At 49.9% G+C, this 20,907-nt stretch overlaps 1 long non-coding RNA gene across 1 annotated transcript; it reads left to right on the plus strand.

Moving 5' to 3' along the window:
* The first annotated feature begins 404 nt into the window (after positions 1 to 404).
* Positions 405 to 20,685, plus strand: LOC122457419. Its single transcript, XR_006276958.1, has 3 exons — positions 405 to 1,409; positions 9,428 to 9,572; positions 19,886 to 20,685. It is a non-coding gene; the product is annotated as an uncharacterized LOC122457419 (long non-coding RNA).
* Positions 20,686 to 20,907: the final 222 nt, after the last annotated feature.

Raw genomic sequence — 20,907 nt, forward strand, 5'->3', positions numbered from 1 at the left:
TCAGTGGAGCTACGTCAATTTATACTGGACAGCCAAGGATAAGAACAGAAGAACGGCCATACTGGGTCAGAGCAAAGATCCATCTAGCCCAGTCTCCTGTCTTCTGACAGTGACCTATGCCTGGTGCCCCAGAGGGAATGAACAGAACAGGTAATCATCATGTGATCCATTCCTTGTCGTCCATTCCCAGCTTCTGGCAAACAGAGGCTAGGGACACAATCCCTGCCCATCCTGGCTAATAGCCACTGATGGACCTATCCCCATGAATTTATCTAATTCTTTTTTGAACCCTGTTATATTCTTGGCCTTCACAACATCCTCTGGCAAGGAGTTCCACAGGTTGACTGTGTGTTGTGTGAAGAAATACTTCCTTTTGTTTGTTTTAACCTGTGTCTGTGTGTGCACGTACATATATTTGCATGTTTATGTGGGTACAGTATGTGCATGTGCACGTGTGTGTGTATGAGCATGCATGTGTACATGCATGTGTGTGTAAGTGCATGTGTGTGTGTGTGTGCACGTCCGCAGGCCCCCATGTCCTCAGCCTCCCAAGGGCCAAACAGCAAATGTTCCTTGCTGATAAGCACTCTCCCACCTGTGCTAAGGAGACCGGGTGGCCGCAGTAGATGGAACCACTCCAGCGTGGCTGCAAATTCTCAAAGCCATCTGCCGGCCCTTTGTGGTGAGGGAGGCGAGGGAGTAATTGTCTGACAGAAATGATCAGGGACAGATACTTGGCTGAGCAGGAAGGCTGGGAAATTGTTCCTCTCCCCAGCGCTGTGTGGCCCACTTGTCATCAATCAGGCAGGCACTGTAATAACCCACTGAGGGGGAAGCTCTCCATAGCCCTTGATATCCCTTCCCCATATCCACCCCCTGGTGCTGGATTAACCCACGGAGCGCTGGGCTCGGCAGCCTCCAGCCTGCTCTGGATCACACACTGATACCCATGGCTAGGGTGACCAGACAGCAAATGTGAAAAATTGAGACGGGGGTAGGGGGTAATGGGAGCCTATATAAGAAAAAAACCCCAAAATCGGGACATTTGGTCACCCTACCCATGGCCCCCCGGGAGCAGAGAATTGTTGCAGCACGTGCTCAGGCCACACCCTACTCTGCCCCCTACATTGGGACCGGGGGTGGGGGGGTGCAGGACCCTTATGCTAACAGCTCCACACCGGCCGGGGAGGTGCAGGGGGGATTCTCAGGGGGCCGTTTTCACCCACTCTCAGGCGGCCCCTCACACTGCCAGAGAAGCCAAGCGGAGCCTGGCTGTGTCTGAGAATGATGCCAACCACGTAACCAGAGAACCAGGCCTGTGATGTGACTCAGAATCGGGCCCCGTGTGTCTCCAGGGCTGTCCCCGTCACCAGCCTGTGTCTCCCTGCACAAAGACGACCACGTCCCAGGTAGACCGCTGGGGTCCCGCTCCCACCCGGGCCCTGCTTGTTTACTGCCCTCCCTCGGAGCCAGTTACATAACCACAGAGTTAGTCATTCCCCGCCCCAGCAACGGCATGGATTTCGCAACCCATGACTCGGTGTGAAAGGAAAACATTCCCTGGCTTTCTCCGAAAGACCAACAGGCCAGATCCTTTCACTTTTTCTCCTGCTCTCTTTGCCTACAACGGGATTTTATTTTCGTCTCCCCTCTTATTGGTGCGGCTGTTCACCTGGGGGCTGGCGCTTGCGAAGCAGATCTGGGTGGGCACAGCCCAGTGTGGCCGGGTACGGGGCCATGCCGGGTGCCCATGTGGCTGACCCCCTCAGCCCGGCAAGGACAGCCGGAGGCAGGGACGGTGACGGGGTTGGAACTGGTCAGTCTGTGGCGACTGAAACATTCTGCACGCCGGCGTCGATTGCCGTGAAATTCTGCCAGAAAATGGACAGGTTTCTGATGGAGCCGGTTCCCTGCCTGCTCATCTGGCTGGGAACCTGGAGGCCCTGAGAGTACGTCTACACAGGATAAAAACCCTCTGCGAGGGTGCCAGAACTCGGGCTTCCAGCCCAAGCCCAAATGCCTACACAGCAATTTTTAGCCCTGGAGCCTGAGTCAGCTGACCCAGGCCAGACATGGCTGTGCCATGGGTCTTTTATCCCTGTGTAGACGCACCCTGTGAATCCTGGCTCCCAGCTCCTCAAAGTCCCAGACTCCAAGGGCTTCCAGTTACCCTGTCTCTGAGGACCCACCGTGCAGACTGTCCCGGCTCTGTCAGATGGAAGAGCCCACTGCTAGCCGCTTACCTGCCAGCTTAACCGCCAGTCTAACGAGTGCAGCTGGGCCCAGTTAAGCCTCCAGATTGGCCCAGCTGCCTGACTGGCTGAGGGCTCAGCACACCTGCTCTTAAGAGCAGCAAGAGCAGAAGGCTGGCTGTTTAAAATATTTGCCCCCTGGCTGTACCAGCTTCTGTCTTTGGCCCAGCCCTGTTCCTACCTTTCCAGGTAACCTGGTTTGGACCCTCTCAGTTCTGATTTCTGGTTCTGGCTTGGCCTTAACCCTTGCTCCTGTTTCCCCGTTCTAGATGTCTGGTCTGACCATTAGGTGAGACCGCCCCTCCACCTTCCAGTCCCTGGCTCCTTGTTGAAATGGGTGGAGAATTTTGAAATTTTTGGTGTTTGGTCCAAATTGGAATGAAATCAAGTTTTGAAATCTCAAAATCTGCCACAAAATGAAATTCCTGTTCTCTACCCAGCTCTAATTAATGTCAGGGAGGAGTGAGTTCCATAAGTTAACCTCAATAATCCTCTGCCTCAGCTAGTTCCACAGGTTAATATCATTAATAGCATGTGGCCATGAGTTCCATGGGTTGTCTATGCTGTCTCCCCATATCCAGTTGTTGTTACTCTCCCCCTAGCAGCTGTCACTGCAGATTCTGTTCCTCTTCCTGTAACTCAGGATTAAAAAGAAGAGGGTGTCTAACCCTGTTGAACCCTGCACTGTCATATTTTTAAACTGCTATTCAGCAGAAAGAGGCTGTTAAAAGTTTCCTCCTCTACTCTCGTCAGTGAGACCTGCTGAGCTAAGCGAAGCTGTAGAATAGGTGCTTGCAAGGGCTCCACAGAGGGCGCTTCAGTCTCGTGGTATGAAAGGAACAACCGGGAGAAGAGAACATGCTGTCCACAGCCTTGCAGGCCAAGGAAGCGGTGTGGTGGCTGGTGAACACGCAGCATCAGCTCCTTTGGCAAGGCAGGGGTGGGCGATGCTGGGTTATTTACACTGTTTTGGTGATGACCTTTACAGAGATGGGCCTGAGATGGAGAGCAGGGAAGTTTAGAGACTAAAATTGCCTCACTCTTACAGAGTGTCTTCCCTCTGTACATTTCAAAGCGTTTTACAAAGGAGGGCAGTATCCTTATCCCCATTGTGCCCCAAGGGTCAGTCCTAGGGCCGTTTTTGTTCAATATCTTCATTAGTGATCTGGAGGATGGTGTGGACTGCACCCTCAGCGAGTTTGCAGATGACGCTAAACTGGGAGGAGAGGTAGATATGCTGGAGGGTAGGGATAGGATACAGAGGGACAAATTAGAGGATTGGGCCAAAAGAAATCTGATGAGGTTCAACAAGGACAAGTGCAGATTCCTGCACTTAGGATGGAAGAATCCCATGCACTGCTACAGACTAGGGACCAAGTGGCTAGGCAGCAGTTCTGCAGAAAAGGACCTGGGGGTTACAGTGGACGGGAAGCTGGATGTGTGTCAATAGTGTGCCCTTGTTGCCAAGAAGGCTAATGACACTTTGGACTGTATAAGTAGGGGCATTGTCAGCAGATTGAGGGACGTGATCGTTCCCCTCTATTCAGCATTGGTGAGGCCTCATCTGGAGTACTGTGTCCAGTTTTTGGGCCCCACACTACAAGAAGGATGTGGAAAAATTGGAAAGAGTCCAGCGGAGGGCAACAAAAATGAGTAGGGGGCTGGAGTACATGACTTATGAGGGGAGGCTGAGGGAACTGGGATTGTTTAGTCTGCGGAAGAGAAGAATGAGGGGGGATTTGATAGCAGCCTTCAACTACCTGAAAGGGGGTTCCAAAGAGGATGGATCTAGGCTGTTCTCAGTGGTAGCAGATGACAGAACAAGGAGTATGGTCTCAAGTTGCAGTGTGGGAGGTTTAGGTTGGATATTAGGAAAAACTTTTTCATTAGGAGGGTGGTAAAGTACTGGAATGGGTTACCTAGGGAGGTGGTGAAATCTCCTCCTTCAGGGGTTTTTAAGGTCAGGCTTGACAAGCCCTGGCTGGGATGACTTAGTTGGGGTTGGTCCTGATTTGAGCAGGGGGTTGGACTAGAGGACCTCCTGAGGTCCCTTCCAACCCTAATATTCTATGATTGTACAGATGGGAAAACTGAGGCATGGGGCAGTGACTTGGCCACAGTCACCCAGCAAGTTAGGGGTCTGAACTGCTACCCGGAGCCAAATACCTCGGGGCGGGAGTTGTGTGTGAAAACATTACTGCCTTTGTCTTCCCTGCCCTCAGCACATTTGTAGAGATGGCAGCCTCCGTGTCCCGACCAGGGTGGCTGCACCCCATTACCGAGCAGGCGCCTGCACCGTGCTCTTGCCTGGATACTTGACGTTGGTTCTTTCTTTTGTCCTTTTCCTTACACCAGGACAAAAGCCTCTCCCCTCCTCCTGGCCAAAGGCCTTGCTGGCTTCTTGCCTGTGGAAACACCAAGTGCCTTCAGCCTCCTACAGACTGAATTAAGGGCAGGTTTTGTATGGCTATCTGCAGAGCAGGAGTTTCCTGTCCTGTCATCGTCCCGCTTTCCTCTTCCTTTGTCCAAGGTTTGTTTCAATTCTAGGGAGGGATTTTCCTCTGCTAGGTGGGGGCTGGGCTGAAATCACATCCTACCCAGCTTCCCCCGCTGGCCTGTTTTCTAAAGAATCATTAACCAGAAAGGAAATGTTTGCTCCTTTTCTAGAGGCCTCAAGGACTATTTGGAAATGGATACGTTTAGGTGGGGAGGAGGGTGCTTTATTGTTAGCGCCTGTGGGAACAATGTTGGGTGGACAAAGCAAAGTGCACCAAGAAGCAGCATGGCCTAGCAGATAGCATGCCATCCTGGGGCTCTGGTCTTGAGGGTTCTGTCTCTGCTGTGGTGGCTGACCTTGGGCAAGTCACTTCACTTCCCTGTGCCTCAGTTTCCCCATCTGTAAAATGGGACTGATGTCCTGTGTAAAGTGCTCTGAAATCTACTGATGAGAAGCGCTGTATTATTTATCCACAGGGCAGTAGCAGGGTGAGCTCCCTTCTCCCCCTCTTCCCTAAACCCCCCCCCATCCCACATCCCTACTCTCGGGCCTCAGTTCTGCCTTGGAGAGAGAAGTCCAGTCTCCATTCAATCATTGGCCTCCCCGCTGAGGCTGCTGACCTGGGGGCCTGTCAGTACCATGGTGGTGTTGGGGGTTTTTTCATACTGACCCCGGCGCACCTGGGTCAGGGCTTTGGGTGAACTGTGTCCTTGTCAGTTGGAAGCTGGGCTGAGAACACCAAACTTACTCGATAGAACAGCCATCAGCTGAGGCTGTTTGGAGAGAGGCAGGATTGCCTGGTGGTTATAGCGCTCGCCTGAGACTTAGGAATCAGGGGTTTCATTCCTTGCGTGTCAAGGGTTGTCTCTCTCTGCTTCTGTTCCCCCTCTGTAAATGGTGATCATATCCCTGGCCTACCTCGCCAGGGGGACTGAGGCTAAATCTGTGAAGATTGTTAGGGGCTCAGATAATTGGGGAGGAGTGAAGAACTGTCAATAAATAGACCTGCCTTTGATCCAGTGACTAAGAGGTGAATGATTCCAGGGCCTGTTCTTACCAAGTTTAATGGTTTCCAAGAAAGCCATAAACACAAATCGATAGCGAGAGTGGGTGTGTTTATGAGCAGTTGATTCCCCCAGTCAGGCGTCCCATGCTTCTCCCGTGACTGATCTCTGCTCCCTTTGGCCTTAAGGAAGGGCATTTCTCTTCCCTTAGTAACCCACTGCCTGCTCTGTGTGACAAAGCCTCACTGGTAAATCTTGCCTTCCCTCCACACTGCCTTGGATGCACCCACAGTTCTCAGTCCTGGGGGTGCTGGGATGGCTCTGGCATTGGAGACCCGGGGTGGGGAGCTTGGCAGTGCAGCGCGTCTTTTGCCAATAGAACCTCTAGCGGCGAGGACACGCTGCACCGATGGCAGCAGCCCCAAATATGGGAGCGCTAGTGAGAGAACCATGGCGGGAGAAATTTGACCAGTAAAACTTTCTAGCATAGACATGACCTCAGCAGGCTGTGAGCAGGGGGAGATTCCTCCGCACGATAAACAGCAGGGTTGTGTGTGCGCATCAGGATATCGAATTCCTGGGACAAGGGCTCTAGTTACTTTGTATTTTAATTGCAAAGGAATATTCTGTCCCCTCCATCGGTTGCAGGGACCGGTAGATTGTTCTATGGCCCCTTTTCAGTGTGGCAAGCTCAGAAGGAGGCTCTTTGAAGATTCCTCATTGCTAGATCCAATCTTGTTGTGAAGAGCGAATTGCTCCAGTGATTGGAGATCAGAGCCACTAAGCCAAGCTCTTGAGAGTTATAGATGCAAAATCAGACTGAGAGTTCAGGTCCTTCTGCTCCATGAGCACAGTTTGCAACTATTTGAGGAGGGCAAGACAAGTGTGTGTGTGCCCACAGTGCCCTCTAAGTGGGTCTCTATCTCTCACCCTTACCCACCTCTGTCTGGAGAGCTGGGCAGAGGTTTGGGGAAGGGATTTGATACTTTCCAGGGCCCCTAATCTCCACAGAGTGGCAGGTGAGCAGGAAAACTGCATGCTGCCTATGAAACATGCCATGCGCACCAGGAATAGAGCGAGGGCATCATGATGAACAAGTGCCTGTAGCAGCAGCCTTGTTCTGGGTCTCTACCTGCCTTGCAAGATGCCCTCCAACCTTTTATGTTTCCAGCATCCTAGCAGCTAATTTCAGTCTCCTTCTTGGTTGGCCGTAGCTCCTGACTGACCTTGCCTTTCCCACGGGATGCAGCACCCCACTCCACCTGCTGGCTGCTGAGTTTACAGTGATGGGAGTTAGGAGACGGGGGTGAAATAGGAAAACAACGGGTTTTTGTTTTTAAATTAAGAGCTAAATTCAACTACACAAACAGGCAAGAAAGATTCTCTCCCCAGCCGGAGAATTTCACTTCACCAGAACATCACCCACCCCAGCAGGGCAGCTGCATGGGTGATTCACTAGCGGGCGCTCTGAGTCGGTACTGGCCCAATGGAGAAGGGGCAGGAACTGTGGTTGGTGAATCAGAAATGGGGACTCTTCCCTCTGAGTTGGGGCTAATGCCAATGTCACACAGCATGCTAAGGGCACTGCGCTTCAGGGAGTGAGGTGGGTGGCTCAGGAGGGGACACTCTCCCCTCTATAGCAGTGTGGACCCCAGGGGCGCCATGCTGCCAGGTGCACTGCTCTTCAGAAGTGCCATGAAACCTCAAAGGATGCTGAAGGAGCAGGAGAAGGCAGAGGGATACATACCACCTCCTTATCAGACTGATGGCTCCAAAAGAATGCCCTATGGGGGGGAAGACTGGGCCGAGACTCCCTTGGGCTTTAACCTCCGGGAGTCAACTGCTGGCTACGTTTCCAGGCTGCTCGCAAGCTCCATTCTCTAACGAGGAAAACCGCAGCGCACCAGAGGTGGAAGCTTGCCCAGATCAGCGAGAAGATTGCCCACCACCCTGAAAGAACCACTCTGCTCACGTGACGCCCATTGGCCAGTCAGGAATGTGGGAGCCAGCACTGGATGCCCTCACCTGCATCGTGGGACTGGGGGATGACGGTGAGGTCCCACCACCACCGACTCCAGAGAAGAAATCACTATTGAGGCTGCTTGACGGTTCATTGCCATTAACACTCTCTGATATTTCTGACCCTTATTTCCACCCACCTTCGCCTGCTTTTAAATCTAGCTGCCAGCACCAGGCTAGAGCTGGGAGGGGGTTTTAAGACAGGCTCATCAGGCTGATATTGGAGTGAGGGGCTTTCTTTTATGGCTCACTAGAGGAGATGGGGCAGGGGTAGGGCTAGGTGGAAAATGTTTGGTTTGTTCCCCCCTGTGGAAAATTCCAATGGAAAGAAATTCACATTTGTCAATTTTCTACAGAGAATTTTTTTAAAGTGAAAATTTGAAGGCTGAAATTTCATCCAAACCCCGAAATATTTTAGAACAAATATGAGAACTAGGTTAGTTTCCATGTGGAGAAGAAGCGGAAAGAGCATGATCAAAAACCATGGGGGTGGAAAGCTGCAGAGGAACTGGGATTTTTTTTTGGTTTTTTTTTACCTGTCCTCTTTGAGGTTTCTTAGCTGCGTGAGGCCCCGGACACTCAGAATCAGAAGTGCACTCCTGCTGCAAAATTCAGACCAAGACACTGAAAACCATGGCACATTTTGGTTCGGCTGATTAGGATGACAGAGGCTATTGCTAAAAGCTCAGACTTGGGATCTAGCAACAAACACCTCAAAGCTCCGAGGTGGGGCTGGATTCAGGGGATTTGGTTTGGGATCAGTCCTTTTGCAACCCATCTCTATTATAATTACAATGGCACATAGAGGCCCTGAGCAAATGGGGACCCTTTGTGTTTGTACAGCACCTAGCATATCGTAAGAGTAATTGGCTCTTGCTTTCCCCTTCTCTGAAGAGCTTGCCGTGTAAATAGACAAGAGGCAAAGAGTGGGAGGGAAAGTATTCAACACAAAGTCACCTACCAGCTCAGTGGCAGAGGGCAGTCTCCTGTTGCCCAGGCCAGTGCCCTAGCCACTAGACCATGCTGCCATCCTATCCTGGTTGCATCATATCCTGTTGTGACACTTAATTGTCCATAATTCTCTCTAGCTCCAGGACGTTGAGGCTCTTTAGGGGCTGATCATGAGCTATGGCTACACTTCTGCCCTCTGTGAGCTCTGAAGCTACAAATAAGTGAAAAGAAAAGGAGGACTTGTGGCACCTTAGAGACTAACAAATTTATCTGAGCATAAGCTTTCGTGAGCTACAGCTCACTTATTTATCATGGTGGTAAAAACATTGTGGGTATCTGTGACTTTTCTGTTTGTCTGCATCTCTTCTTTGTGTCCATAATTTATTTATTTTTTTAAATAAAATCACCTGCAGCAGCAGCTCTTGGCCTGTGGGCCTGGCTCCGAATATTGCGACCTGGTGCATGGGGTCACAGCAACACCCCCATTACAACAGGGAAAGTGACTTTGCCAAGATCACCCAGCAGATCAGTGGCAGAGATTTTTTTGATTTAAAAAATGCTGACACAGTCCTGCAACCCTGCCTGTGAGTAATTAGTTCTTGCTTCCCCATCCTGCTGTGCTCCTTTTTATTCAGTTTCTGTTGCCTAATTATCCCCAGGCTATGTCAAGGCTCAGTCATAGCTCAACTCACCTCTACTTTCAGATTCATAACAATACATGATGAGGCATAGGTCACTCTCCAGTATGCTGCCGATTCATCTGGTATCTATAACATAAATCCTCCTGCTGCAGAAGTGACCTCCGATCCGCTGTTCCAGGAACAGCCTCTCTCCAGTGGGGAATTTCAGGTGATCTTGTTTGCCAAAGATTTTGCGAGATTTTTGCGACATTGGTAGTGTGGTTTTTTGACGATTGCCCGCTTCATCGAAAGATCTCCAAAGAGCTCCTCACTAACATAACTCCACACGTACGGTAATTATCATGATCTTTTGTTTACAGGTCAGGAAACTGAGGCACGGGGTGACTATGATTTGCCCCACATCTGTGGCAGAGCAGGGAATAAACCCCAGATCTCTCAGAACTGCCAGACTGGATCAGACCTAAGGTGCCTCTAGCCTAGTGCCCCATCTCTGATACTTCAGAGGAAGGTCCAAGAGCTCTGTGGTAGCAGATGGGGGATAATCACTTTCCCTCCTCTCCCCTCCCCCCCCCCACATAGGTCATATCCTGATCTCTAATAGAGATTGGCTTAAGCCCTGAGGCTCAACCTTTAATATCCCTTCCAAAAGTTGCTGCCAGGGAGGCAGCATAGTCTAGTGGATAGAACACTGCACTGGGGCTGAATGGGAGCTAGCTTCTCTTCCTGTCCCTGCCACTGGCCTGCTGGGTGACCTTGGGCAATTTGTGTTCCTGCTCTGTCCCTCAGTTTCCCCATCTGTAAAATGGGATACAATGATACTGACCTCTTTGGTAAAACACTGTGAGATTTACTGATGAAAAGTATTAGTGTCTAGCTAGGAAGGGTTACTATTTCAGCCCAGACAGCCAGGCCACTCTTGAAGGGAATGTTGCATTGTGGGAATGTAGCTGGAGGACTGATTATACCGGTAGAGATAACATGAGTCCACAGTGCCCCTGGTGCCAATGGGGCTGAAGTCCCAATGAAACAGACAATTAGATTTTTCTTTGCAATCACAGAAATCTCAGCTTTCATTTTAAAAAGAAGTTCTCACGTCAAGTGACTCCAGGAGCTGGGGCTTTAACAGAAAACACAAAATAGTACAGTACTTGGCTTGCAATAACATGGCAACAGCTGGTAGCACTGGAGGGTGTTTGCCTATATGCCATTGGTGCTCAGCTCATTAATACCTCAGGTGTCGAAACTTTGGGGCAATTCTGAGGCTTTTTATTGTCGATATGCAGAAGACATGCCCTTTGCAGAACCTTTATATCCCTAATAGGCTTGGTGAATGAACTACATGAATCCTATAGGCAGGCTGCAGTCTGTCCCTTTGGGTCATTATAACTCAGATGTTATGCTGCTAGCATGGAGGAGGCTGCAGTAGCTGTGGTATAAATCATTCCCCCTAAAAAGCCTAGGAACTAATGAGTTGAACTGGATTCGAACTGTAACCCCCTTGAAGTATCAAGGATGGGTTAGATCCAGGGGGCTGGGACTAGCTCAGCGCTATTTATATTTCAGTGTTTTCTGCAGGCCCCAACTGAGATCGGGGCCCTGAGCTCTGCGCAGACAGTGAGAGACCGTGCCTGCTCTGAAGAGTTTGAGCTAAACAGGCAGAGGGTGGGAGGGGAAACTGAGGCACAGAGCAGGGGTGGGACTTGCCCAGAGTCACCCAGCAGGTCAGTAGCAGGTGGATGGAAGCAGACTGAAAAGTAAGCGCCAACCTTCATGAAATGGCTTTTGACGCTCTGCCCATGCAGCCACCAATGCATTCCTCTGTTTATTCCTGCACCTTAGTACAAGACCTCCTGAGGAGTCCTTAGAGGAAAATGTGCCATCTGATTGTACACCACAGTCCCATGGAGGCAGAGAGGAATTTTCTTCCTGACTCTTCCAAGACAATTCATTAATGCGGTGACATGAGGGGATGAATAGTCCTTGTACTAGCTACCCTATCTCCTGGCACTGCAGATGATACTCATGAATATCAATTTTTTGGTGTGAGCTCACTAAGGAATTTTCACCCCTCCACCACATCCTGCGGTAGGGAGTTCCAGAAGTTACTCTCAATTATACCCTACAGTAGCTAGACCATAGGTTAACTTCAGTAATTTGCAGCAGTGTAAGCCACACCCACTCCATGTGTTGCTCTGTCCTTCTCCAGTGGGATCTGGACCACACATAAAGCCTGCTGCCAGCTGGGGTAACAGAGGTTGCTTTTTTAATGCAGGAAGTAGTGGTTCATACTTTAAGATCCAGAAGGCCAAGGTTCAATCCCCACAGCTGATAACCCATCCAGGAGCACAGTGTGACAGCAACATATTCCATAGCTTGTCTTTATTAATACCCCATAGCAGCATGTTCTGCAGGACAACTTCAGGAATATGCTTCATCTAGAATACCCCATACATATGAATACCACAGCATGACCTCAGTAATATCCTGCAGCTCTGAGTTCTGTGGATTAACCTTGGTGATACCCAGTAGCGCTGAGTTCCACAGGTTGTAGCCTGCAGCTGGGGATTCACCAGGTTGTTTGTAATCCTTGAATCCATCTAATGACTGGGGCCTCTCCTTTCAGCTCCCCCCCACCCCCCGTTTTTGTATTCTGCAGAAAGGGCAAGTGAGGGATTTTAATCGCAAGTGCACCTTGTGCATTTTGCAGGTTGCCTATCTCCGCTGGTACGCGGCCAGAGTTCTGGTTGCTACGTGTGTTTCAGGGCTGTGGTTATTTTTTTCTTCTTGCCCAATAACCATAGATCATAGCCATGCAGTTAACATGCAAATAGGGAGGGGACCTGTCACTGGTGGCTTTTTTTAAAGTCAACAAGCAGCATGCGGCTGATGCATGGCTGATCAGGTGAATAAAGGCCCATCTCCAATCAAAGAGTGGCTGGGCTGAGCCAGGCAGAGCTTATGTCGCATGTGCAGATGTTGGACAAAGATACTGAATTTTCTCTGTGCCCAAAATGTTCTGCTTGAGGCGTCCTGCTCTCTAGCCTCCATTCAGCCTCAGTTCTGGAAGCTCAGAGGGTGTGATCAGCAGATCTCCAAAGCTAAACAGGGACAGGTGTGGTTAGTCCCTGAGTCGGAGAGAAACCAAGGTATTGCAGGACCTGTTGGTGACTCCGTAGTCAGTCCGGAATCATTGCCCAGAAGGGGTTGGTGTGCTGCAGACAGTAGTACTCAGGAATCAATAGGGGGGTGCTCTTCCAACAAAGCCCCTCAAGCTTGACAATCGCTATGGTCTATGAGCAGCTTTCTGAGTGCTTGGGGGCTACTGGGCCATCTTTCCACTGAGTCATAACACTAAGATCTTAGTCTCTTAAAATCCTGTTGCCGCCTTATGCATCCGTAGCGCCGGTGTCCTGGCCAAATTCTAGTTAGGATAACAACATTTCTGCCCCCTTAAATTTGCCCAGCATTTTCAACTGGCTATACAGTATATTTCGCTTCCTGTCCGAGGCCATCTTCTATTGTTGCTTTGCCCTGTGTTAAACAGCTGCCATATCCCATCCCAGAAGTGGCTGCATTTCACAGGTAGGTGGCATGACCCCTGTATGGTTTGCGAAGTGCTTCAGGATCCTTTGGCACAAAATGTGCTGCAGAGTTGTGGTGATTGCATGTGTCAACAGGTGGTGCTGTTGTGCACCTTCCAAATTATTTTGCTTCATGTGGGAACAAGTTTTTAGATCTTGGTTATAAAAAGTTCTGTATAGATGGAACAGTTGGCTCTGCCTTAGGCTCTGATTGGAGCTATTACTGGAGACAGGGCTGTTCTCTGGAACCAGGCTTTGGGGTTGGGCTGAGATTCTTGGAGGAATGACTAGCCCTGCATGCTGTTTGACCACCTCTGTTCCAGGACTGGGGTGTGTGTGTGTGTGTGTATAAATCAGTTACATTTAGTAAGTGTCTAGCATTTGCTCACTAATTTCTCCTCCACTGAGCAGGTCATGTGCAAGGCCCTCAATATTTGCTACCATTTGGCAGTGCGGCGATGCTAGTGCAAGAATGGGATGTTATGGTTGGGAAAAGGGGCAAGGATATTAGAACCAAGTCCAAGGCTTGCCAGGGGCTGAGGGCTACTGTCTGACACTCCCTAAATTCTCAGATAAAATGAGATGCAGGTTCCCAGAGCAGGTCTTGCTGCAAGACATGACGGGTGAGGGGACTGGTTCTGCTCTCATTCTCCTTGTAGGGAGGGGAATTGCTTGCCCAGGGCTGGAGTGAAGAGCATATCGGGGGGTGTCTTAGACTCGCACTGAGGCAGGGAATGAGCAGCCAGTGTCCCAGGCCTGGTTTTGTTACAGCAGTGCTCTCGGTGAGTCCACGGCCTAGCTATGCAGAGGCTCCTACCTCAGGCTATGCGCTCAGGCACAGTGGCTGACACATAACTGACTCATCCTGGGATTTGTGTATGTCTCAGCTTCGTGAAGCGAACAGAAACCGGTTGTGGAAATACCAGCGACTACCTGGAATTTCAGCATAGGGAACAATCTCTGTTCCTGCCCTGCCTTCCTTGCATCACTCAGGTTGGTGGCGGTATCCTCATTATACCCCTGATTGCAAGAAGTGCTGAGCCTCCCTGGCCTTGTGGGGTACTTAGCACCTCTCTGAAAATCCGGTGCTTTCTCTGCCACCTTCCATGCCAGGGTCTCCAAGTGCTACCTAGACACTGATGATTTACGGGTCCTAATTCTCTCTACAGTCAGTATCTCACTTGCCCAGAAGCAGAACTAGAAATCCAGGGGCCTGATTTTTCCATCCAGTGTCTTAGCCACAGTTGCCTTATGCCCAGAGCAGCCCTTACGCTCAGGATCTAGCAGAGACTGGCCTTGGTTACTGTAGTATCTGAGCACCTCATCCTCCCTACAAAGCTCCCTTTTGAGGTAGGGCAGTGTATCAGTGGGGAATTGAGTCACACACAGATTAAAGCACAGGGCCTCAAAGGTATTGAGGTGCCTAACTCTCAGACAAATCAATGGACATTAGACCCCCAAATACCGTTTAAGGATCTGGGTCTAAGTGATGTGCCTAAGGTCACACAGGGAATCTGTGACAGAGCAGAAATTGAAGCTGGGTCTCCCCCAGTCTGACATGAGAGCCCTACCCCCTGGACCATGCTATGGAGAGGCTGTGAGGCTCCTGTGTGTGCCTCATCATCAGCTGCCCTATGCCCTGAGGCTCTGGCCAATGAAATCCCTGTCCGAAAACTTCAGGAAGTTCCCCTCTGCATGCAAACTTTGTGGCTCTCTCTCATTTCTCACACTCTGTTTATAGCTCGGGGCCCCTTTTGCAATCTCAAAGCCCCTGAGCGGGTAGAAATACACCCCCATTTTCCAGAGGGGGGAAACCGAGGCACAGGACTGCAAAGGTCACCCAATGAGATTCTGTGGCCTGCGCTGTGCAGGAGGTCGGACTAGATGATCAGAACGGTCCCTTCTGACCTTAGTATCTATGAATCTATGAGTCAGTGACACCGCTGGGAAGAGAACCCAGGTGCGGGTCCCACAGCGGGGTGCCCTGAGCCCATTGCACTTTGGCCACCAGGGACGGCCTCTTTTGCAGCAGCTGGGCCGCTCTCCAAGGCCTGGTTCCTCTCTCTGTGCAGCTTTCCTAAGGGGTCTGGCACACATGCTGCCTCCCACTCATCCTTTCCCACAGCCGGGCTGGGCTGGGATGCTTGTTTTTGCTCCATTCACCAGGGCACGCAGAGCCAGAGGATGCCGATTGGCTGGTTGGTGGGATCAGGCGCTGGCTGATTGGCCAGGGCCCGCTTTCACATGGGTGCTCACACATCGGCCGCGTGCTGTGGGCTGGTTCTTCCACCCCCCCCCCCCCCAGCTTCTGCTCTTGATGCTTCGGGTGCACGTTTCCCACCCCTGCCATGAGTCACAACCCGGGGAGGGGGGGAAAGACACCTTACAGGGCAACTTCCAGCTACTGATTCTGTGAATCCCTTCTCTGAAAACCCCATCTATGGGCTGATCATAAACAGAGTTGAAACCTTCCCCTCTGGCTAGGGGCTGCCTTTTGGTGGGCGTATTCCTGGCGGTTTCGACCGGTGACATCATCTTTAATTAAAGATTAATCTTGAATTGCTGGAGACTCCAGGACAATCCTGGTGGGTTGGCAAACTTTTGTAGGTGGCTGGCGTTCGAATGCAGCGGGCAGGAAATGCCCGTTTCCCCCCCCTCCCTTGGGAGACCGGGTGGGTTAGGAAGCAAATGCTCCCATTCCTGACTCACACCTTGGACCCCCTAGTCCCAACCAAGCTCTGTGCCTCGGTTTCCCCATCCCTACAAAGCGTTTGAGATCTAGCGATTATAAGGGCAACCTCTTCTTAGGGCTCGTTTACCCTTGGAAACGGAGCAGAATAGCTATTCCGGCATAAATATGGGGCTTGCACTGAAATAACTATTCTGGAAAAGCAATTTTTGGTCAATTTCCAAGTGTAGACAAGCCGTCCGGTTACGCCCACTCGAACAGCAACTGGGAGCTGAACTCTGAATGAGGCCCGTAGAGAGGTGCAAGAGAGAAGTTGTGTAAAGCAAAGAGGAAGGGAGTATTGTCTAGTGGGGACTCCTGGGTTCTGTTTCCCCACTTTGCCCATGACCGGCTGCGTGACCTTGGGCAGATCAAATTGCCTCTCTGTGCCTCAGTTTCCCCCTCTGTAAAAGGGCTGTAATACCACTCAGAAGCTTCATGGGGGAGCAGGTGTAGTTATGAAGCTGCTGATTAAGGTGCTTCGAGGTCCATGCAAGAAGCTCCCCATGTTATAAATGCAGGATTTCACCGAGAGGGGGAGAGAGAGCTGCAGAATTTGACTCCAGATTGGAACTTCCCAGAAGTTTTCAGAAATGAATTTTGTTGGTCTGTAGGAGTATGTAAGCTCCACCCGCCTCTTTCCCAGCACCCACTGCCACACCCCTCCCCTGGAGGGGCAGATGCTAGGGTGTTCAGGCCTCGGACTGTCTGCTGAGAGATGCCAAGGACACATTTCCCGCCCCCTGGCAGGAAAACAGACTGTGCTACCAGAGATTCCCTGCATAGCTGGCTCTGCTGGGGCAGCTCCCTTGGCAGGCGCTGCAAAGAGCAACTCCTAAGACTGCACAAATCCAGCTCCAGTGGGCATCCTGCTGGGCTAACGGTGATCAGGATCATTGTATTGTAGCCTCAGTGGCATGCTCGATGCTTTACAGCCCAGCCAGATTCCTGTCCCAAATTGTTGACCGTCTAGGTCCACTGATCTAAGGACTTGTGGTGAATACACTGGACTGGACCTCAGGAGAACTGGGCTTAGTTCCTGGCTCTTCCACAAACTCCCTGGGTGACCTTGGGCAAGTCACTGAGGGTGGGATTTTCCGAAGGAGATAGGTGCCACAGTCATTGAGCCTAAATCCCTTAGGCAACTTTGCAAATCTCACCTGCTCTGTGCCTCAGTTTCCCCATGTGTCAGAGGGGGATAATCCTTCCTTTGTCTATTTAGACTGTGAGCTTTTCAGGGCAGGGCCTGTCTCTCACTCAGTGTCTGTGCTGCACCCGGCACAAGGGGGCACCGATCTCGGATGGGGGCCTCTCAGTGCTACAGTAATAGAAATAGCACTTCAGAGTTTCTGGTACTTTCCCTCTGAAACATCTGGCACTGGACGCTGCTGGGGACAATGTGTTGGACGACTAGGGTAGGGTTTCTCAAGGGGTGGGTCCTAACCCCAATGGGATCAGGGGGCAAAATGTTGAAAATTTTATCCCTATCTAAAGCAAAGAAAATCTCATTCCCTGCACACCCTTCCTCTCCAAGCATCCACTGTCTATCTCTCCGGGCACACACATCAGTTAAAGCCCCTTATAGGGAAGTGGTGTGGCCTAACTGGTTAGCCACTGGAGTGGCTGGGGAGACAGGACACCTGCATTCTAGTCTTGGATGTGCTGCTGGGTGACCTTATGCAAGTCACTTTGGCTCTCTGTGCTTCAGTTTCCCCACCCATAAAAGGGGAGTAATGATACTGACCTCCTTTGTAAAGCACTGTGTGATCTATGCAGGAAAAGCACTAGGGATCATTGTTCTATATCTTTCAAAGTGAACGGCTGGAGGTCATGGAAAATGACTGATTTATTTTTTTTCCCGATAAGGGGTTGCCAACCTGAAAAGGTGGAGCAACGCCAGCATAGATGGACTATGCTTTGGGCACAGTCTGGCAGTTTCTCTATTTGTACAGTGCCTAGCACTGTGAGTCATGGTCCGTGACTGGGGCTCCTAGCACTACCATAATACAAACAATGAAAAATACCCCTACTCCCCTGCACCAGGGGAAGCACCAAAACCCAAAGGCTGCGAGAGCTGCTTAGCCTGTCTCGACAGTTTCACATTTTTACGCAGACTGTCCCTTTTTGTTGGTAGATTTCCGAATGTCTTTCGATCACATGGTGCTGAGAGGCAAAGCATTTGAACCACTCAGGGCTGGGGTTTGATCAATAAACCCCTTGTTCTCCTACCTCTGTGCTTCATGGCACAGGGGATGCCTGAAATGTTCCCTCCGCTCTGGGTTGCTTAGTGGTGCCTCGTCTGTTACTAAACGGGTGTCCAGGAATAAGCCTTGCTACTCAGTGACCCCATGACCCAATGTGTGTTGTTTGTGCTGTGAAGAGGCAGGGAAAACAACCCCACACATACACCCTTGCACACTGAGTCGGTTTTTGCTCTTGCAATACTTTCAAGGAAAAAAATTCGTAGGCTTGGCAACTCCCCACCTCCAGGCCCTGCTGTTGAGCAAGATGTCAAGGAGAGGACCTAGTTTTGATCCAAACCACAAGGAGGAAAAGCAAACTACTACTTAACACCCCCGCCCCCGAAGAGCATGCAGGCAGTGAGTGCTGTTCACATGCAAGGCAGCTTGCTCCAATCTCCTTGCCGCTGATCAGCCGCCAGCCAATCCGGACAACTTCCCATCCCAGGAGCATGAGCTCAGACATAATAACTGTATCTAGCAGAAAGGGAGGAGGAATTCTGACTCATATGTAACTTTGCCTTTCTGTTTTTACCACCTGTCTCGTTGTTTGTTTGCTCTTCACCAGTAAGATTCAGCATCAGCCCTAAAGAATTAAGGGCCAGATCGTCAGCTAGAGTGAAGTGGTTTCAGAGTAGCAGCCATGTTAGTCTGTATTCGCAAAAAGAAAAGGAGGACTTGTGGCACCTTAGAGACTAACAAATTTATTAGAGCATAAGCTTTCGTGAGCTACAGCTCACTTTTCAGAGTGAAGTGGCTTATTGAAGTTAGCGGAGGATCTAGTCCTGTGTTTTCTTTTAAAAAAAACAACAACATAGCAAAGCGGGGGGTGTGGGTGTGTGTATTTTTCGAGGACTGGGGAGATTTGCTAGAAATTGATCAGGGTTTGACACCAGAGCTCCAGCTGTTCTCGGGGTTCATTTCCTTTTGTTTTTCTCAGCTGACTCACACTTTGCTTCGCATCCAAATGCTCTCAATGTGGTGGAAGGAATAAGAGTCAGGACTCTTGAGTTCTGCCTCTCTCCTGCTACAAATAATCCCCTGGAACTTGCCAACCCCCCCCCCATTTGTGTGTTAAGAATTTGGAGCAGGTTCTGACACCCTTATTGGCATCAATCTGCTTGATTCCACTCAGTGGCCCCACAGACTATATGTGAGTGCTTAATATCCTTAAGGCTACCAGAATCAAGCCCTTAAGACTTTCAGAAAGGGGTTAGTGATTTTTGGGGGTCCAGCTTGTCTCTACAAGGGGCCTGATTTTCAGAGGGCAGGGGCTCACCACTGGCTGAAAATCAGCCCCCTTTAAAGTGCCTCAAGCAAAACCATTGAAATAACGAACGGCGTTTAAAAATCTTGATCAATTTTTTTGTATTTAAGTCCTGATTACTTACCACGTGTATCATGGTAGCACCTAGGAATTCTAGTCATGGACCAGAACCCAACGGTACATGGTGCTGTACAAACAAAGACAGCTGTGCCCCGTAGATCTAAGCATAAGGGGAGACGATAGGTGGATACAGACGGAACATGAGAAAACATTGTCATGTCTTTCAAAGCTTTTTTTCAATGCCCCAAGGACCAAAACAGGAGATTTGGTCTCCTTTTGACATTGGATGGTGACAATCCTGTAAATAGACCTGTTTCTCCACTATTTCAGTGCTAGAAAAGGTTCCCCGGGGCATTAAAAGAAATCCTATGTGTACAGTCCATCCAGCCATAAAACAGGGCTAATAAATATTTACCTCCTGCCTGGGGTGGCTGAGAGCTTTTATTAACCAATGACTGCAAAGAGCTTTGAGAGGCTCAGAGAAGAGCAAATCGTTATGATTATTATAAACATCCCTTGAAGCCCTTAAAATCTTCCTTTACACTGCTCTTTTCTGTAGCATGATGCCCAGCCAGATGGTGCATAATGAGGGTCTGTTTTTTGCCTTATGTGGTAACAGGATCTGATTTTCTTTTTTTTCCCCAGAAGGCTGCGGGTCTAGCTGAATCTGGCCCTCACATTACCACCTAGCCTGGTGCAGTGGGTAGGGTGCTGAATTTGAAATCAAGAGACCTGCCTTCTAATCTCAGGTCGTTCTGGGCAAACGACTATCCCCATCTATGAAATGGATGATTCTAACACTTAGATGTAAAGCTTCTATGTATGAACTAAGAAAGGTATTATGAATGCTTCATACCACCCAGTATCTTGCTTGCCTCTGGTTTCAACACTCCCGCTGTGCATGGTTGCATTGTGTCAATACCTCTCTGATGTCCTGTGATAGGAAGGATGCTGTCTCCTGCTAGGAGCCCAGGACCGTGACAAAACACATCACATGGATGGAAAACTGCCTACCTTACATGTGAGCCTCAAGCATACAGACAATGCACCTGCCTTTTACCCAAATTGGCTTCGTGCAGGGGCGATACAGCAAAACATCTAATATTAACTACTGTCCCGGCATGCAGCATTAGGGCTCGTACCACGTTTCAATCCCTGGCTGGGGAGTGAGCCGCTGTTCGCTAAAAGCAGACAGGCTGCTTGAGAATGACCTTGTCTAGCTGGCAAAATCTGGGGGATTAGTGATGGGCAATAGAGGTTCCTGGATAAATTTAATTTGCCTTTTTAAAAATTATTATTTGTTCAAATGAAGCTAAAATTGAGAGTCAAGCAGATTCATTGCTAAATAAGTGCTAAAGGCTAGAAGGGATCATATCTTGTGTGTGTGTGTGTGTGTGTATTACAACTCCCCCCCCTTCAAATCCTTATCCATTTTACTAACATTTTCGAAGATTAAGTCTAGAAGAACTTAAAAATCTAATTTGCTTCTCACCCAGTTTATGATGCTTGTTCCTTTTTTATTTTAAAATGGATGATGACACAAGATTGATCAGTTTCCTTTTGGAGTCCAATCTGTTTCATTTTCTAGTAGGCAAGTACTACCACAAGGTTGCAGTGTTTGGGTTTCCAGCAGTGCCCCCCCACCCCACCCCAAGGCTCAGTTTTCC

The sequence above is a fragment of the Dermochelys coriacea genome, chromosome 24, assembly GCF_009764565.3.
Source record: "Dermochelys coriacea isolate rDerCor1 chromosome 24, rDerCor1.pri.v4, whole genome shotgun sequence".
In the NCBI taxonomy this organism is placed as follows: domain Eukaryota; kingdom Metazoa; phylum Chordata; order Testudines; family Dermochelyidae; genus Dermochelys; species Dermochelys coriacea.